We start from the raw sequence: 3,909 nt of genomic DNA, 5'->3' as shown, positions 1-3,909 counted from the left end.
ATCTATGTAGGAGATGGGAAGAAGGTAGAAGTTGAAGCCATAGGAAAATTTAGATTATTATTATGTTCCGGTCATTATTGGGATTTAGAAGACACTTTTGTTGTACCGTCATTTAGACGGAATTTGGTCTCTATTTCTTATTTGGACAAATCAGGATATTATTGTTCATTCGGGAATAAAGAATTTACTTTGTCTTTAAATTCGAATGTTGTTGGAACCGGTTCACTTTCTGGTTATGATAATCTTCATTTGTTGGAAACTGTGGCTAACTATAATGAAACCTTGAATGTGGAATCACGTGGTACTAAGCGGAAAATTGACAATTTCAATTCAGGAGTGCTTTGGCACAAACGTCTAGGTCACATCTCTAAAAATAGAGTTGAACGACTTGTGTCAGATGGAATTTTAGATTCCATTGACTTCACAGACCTTAACGTTTGTGTAGCATGCATTAAAGGAAAACAGACTAAAGATAAGAAATTAGGCGCATATAGAGCTACAGACGTCTTAGAATTGATACATACGGACATCTGTGGGCCATTTCCAACTCCTTCTTAGAATGGTCAACAATATTTTATAACATTCATATACGATTATTCTAGATATGCCTACCTTTACCTAATTCACGAAAAGTCCCAATCAATAGACGTGTTCAAATCCTTTAAGGCAGAAGTTGAGAATCAACTTAATAAGAGAATTAAAAAGGTCAAATCTGATCGTGGTGGTGAATACTACGGCAGATATGACGGTTCAGGTGAACAACGTCCGGGACCATTTGCCAAATACCTAGAGGAATGTGGAATCGTCCCACAATACACTATGCCGGGGTCACCCAGCATGAATGGTGTAGCTGAAAGACGAAACAGGACTCTTAAGGATATGGTAAGGAGTATGATTTGTCATTCCACCTTGCCAGAGTCACTCTGGGGAGAGGCATTAAAAACAGCAGCATACATTCTTAATAGAGTACCAACTAAGGCAGCGGCTAAAACACCTTATGAGCTTTGGATTGGGCGTAAGCCTAGCCTGAAGCACTTTCATGTTTGGGGATGTCCAGCTGAGGCAAGGCCTTATAGGCCGAATGAAAAGAAATTTGAACCCCGAACAATTAGCAGCTATTTTATAGGGTACTCAGAAAAATCAAGGGGCTATAAATTTTATGATCCTAATTTGAGAACAATTTTTGAGACGGGAACGGCAACGTTCTTTGAGGATATTGAGTTTGGGGGGAAGATTAAGGTTAAAGATTTTGTCTTTGAGGAAGAATCTGTAACAATTCCAGAACTGATTCTTCCACCAATTGACTTTCCCATTATTGAACAAACTCAAGATGATCTGGTTGTTCAGGAAGAACAAAATCCAGATCAAATTCAAGATCCTCAAGAACAAGTGCCTCAAGAGCCAGCTCCATTGCGGAGATCCACTAGAGAAAGGAAAAATGCTATTTCGGATGATTATGTAGTATTTATCAATGAGGTAGAGGAAAATGTTGGCATGACGGAAGACGACCCAGTCAACTTTCATCAAGCCATGCAAGAAAACTTTAAATTACATAATTTATTCATAAAAAACATCACAAATTTTACAAAAATTACGATAATTAATGTCGAAGGTGGCCTCCAGTACCACATTGCCGAGGTTTTCTCACATGTACGGGATTTTGGCGATGCCTTGGTACATCACGAGTTTGTTGTTGTTGTTGTTGTTCTTGTTCTTCTTCTTCTTCTTGATCTTCGTCTTCTTGCTGTGGAGGATGTCTAGGAGGAAGTGCTGCAAAAGAACTACTTCCACCTTGAGTCCAGTTGGATATTTGATTCAACGGAGTATATGCATTCCCAAAGCTTGGAATTTGAAAATTTTGTTGGCACATATTATTCAGTAACTGGGTAGCGGACTTAGGTGTATTATGACGACTGTTGAACGTGTTATACAACAATTCCTCTTCGCTTGATGCAAATGATAGTCGACGATTGTCTTCTTGATGTGGTTGTTGACTGTCAAAATTAAATTGTTCCCCTGGCATGAACCCGTAAGATTGATGTGGTGTGTGGGTAAAAGTATGAGGAGACAGTTGAGTGTCAGGAGGTGTTGGTATATAATATTGATTTTGTTGTGTTGCGTTGGGCATTGATTCTTGGAAAAAATGTTGGCTAGATTGTGGTGGAGGTTGGGAGTGAAAAAAATATTGACTAGGTTGCGGTGGAGGTTGGGGGTGAAAAAAATATTGACTAGGTTGAGGTGGAGGTTGAGGGTGAAAAAAATGTTGGCTAGATTGTGGTGGAGGTTGAGTTGGATTGACACGAGGATCAACTAATTGGTTTTCTACAGAAATAAATCGTTTAGAATTTTTGCAAAACCAAACCATGTATTCATAACTTGGTTTGAATTCAACATTTAGAGGTTGACCATGAAGAATATGATTCTCTCGTTCATTCCACTCTTTGTTCTCATTTTCGTAGAATAATGCCCAACTATAGTCAACTTGTTTATGCAAATCTACCTTATGATACTTTCTCATATTCCTCGGAGGATGTGGAGTTTCTTGAGGTAGTCAAAATTGTAGTTTCACTCTATCAGTTTGATGCATTTCTATTATGTAGAAACAAATTAAATATGTAGATGCATTCCATAGCCAATTGTCTTCTAGTTGATCGTATGTTAGACCTAGATATGGCCTCCAAATAAACTGATATATAACAAGTTTGTTAGTAATATATGCATAAGAAAAATAAAATAATAAAAATAATGTAATATTTTAATATATTACATCGTTAACGGTCATGTGATCAATTTTTGTAACGAGGTGTATCGCCAAATTTCAAACCCTTTCCACTATATCTACGAAAATAAATTTGAATGTTAGTAAATAAATTAATATATTTATAAATATAATATTTACTTTTTTTTTTTATATTTACCTTTTTGAGAATGGAAAATGAGGCTCAAGATTACTTATTGGTGCAAGAAACGGCATATGGTACCATGCCCACGTTTGAAGTAGATGTGAACATCCGCCGATCAACATAACACCGGGTTCAGATGCACGACACAATTCTCTATAAAGTGTTGACAAGCATGCTGAACCCCAACTATATTGTCATGTCTCTCGCAAATCTCTCAACAAGTGCAACCACATCATATGTACTTTGTTGTGAGATTTGTCAGATATTAATATGCCGCCAATCAATTCTAAAATGTATGCTCTACAATGTATAATTATTTCTTCAGTAGAAGATTATGGAGTTAACATTGAAAATGTTTCTCTTAGCCATTTTAATTTTATAAAATTCCCTTTTCTTTGAGATTCAGGTGGCATGACTCCTAACAAATCTAAAAAATCATATGTCCATGATACCATAGTTGATCCAGTTACAGCTTTACCCCCAACACGTAAGCCAAGTAGCAACGCAACATCTTCTAATGTTATGGTACATTCACCCGTTGGAAGATGAAACGTGTGAGTTTTAAGTCTTCATCTTTCAACTAAAGCACTAATAAGTGAATTGTCTATTTTATAACTTTCTATTTGTGATACGTTACCAAACCCGGCTTCAATCAACAATGGAATTATTAAAGAATTTGGTGCAATGTGTTTATGGCTAAGTGATCTTAAATTTTGAGATGAGTCATATAATAAGCAAAGAAAAAAAATATATTTGAAGATATTAGAATGAGATGAATCATACCATAGTATAAAAAATATTTTAGAATGAAACTTAGTATAAAATATATAAAAAAAATATTATTTTAGAAGATATTATAATAAAACTACATTTTAGAATAAAACTGAGTATAAAATATATAACATAAAGTATTGTATTACTTACAAAATTTTGAATGTGGTGTAGCACTGATCTGTGATTATCATCATTCCATAACAATGCCATTTAGATGAAATATAAAGACCAA

Source organism: Cicer arietinum, chromosome 4 (genome assembly GCF_000331145.2).
Source record: "Cicer arietinum cultivar CDC Frontier isolate Library 1 chromosome 4, Cicar.CDCFrontier_v2.0, whole genome shotgun sequence".
Classification (NCBI taxonomy): Eukaryota; Viridiplantae; Streptophyta; class Magnoliopsida; order Fabales; family Fabaceae; genus Cicer; species Cicer arietinum.
The sequence above is the reverse complement of the archived record's forward strand: the minus strand, read 5'-3'. Positions refer to the sequence as shown.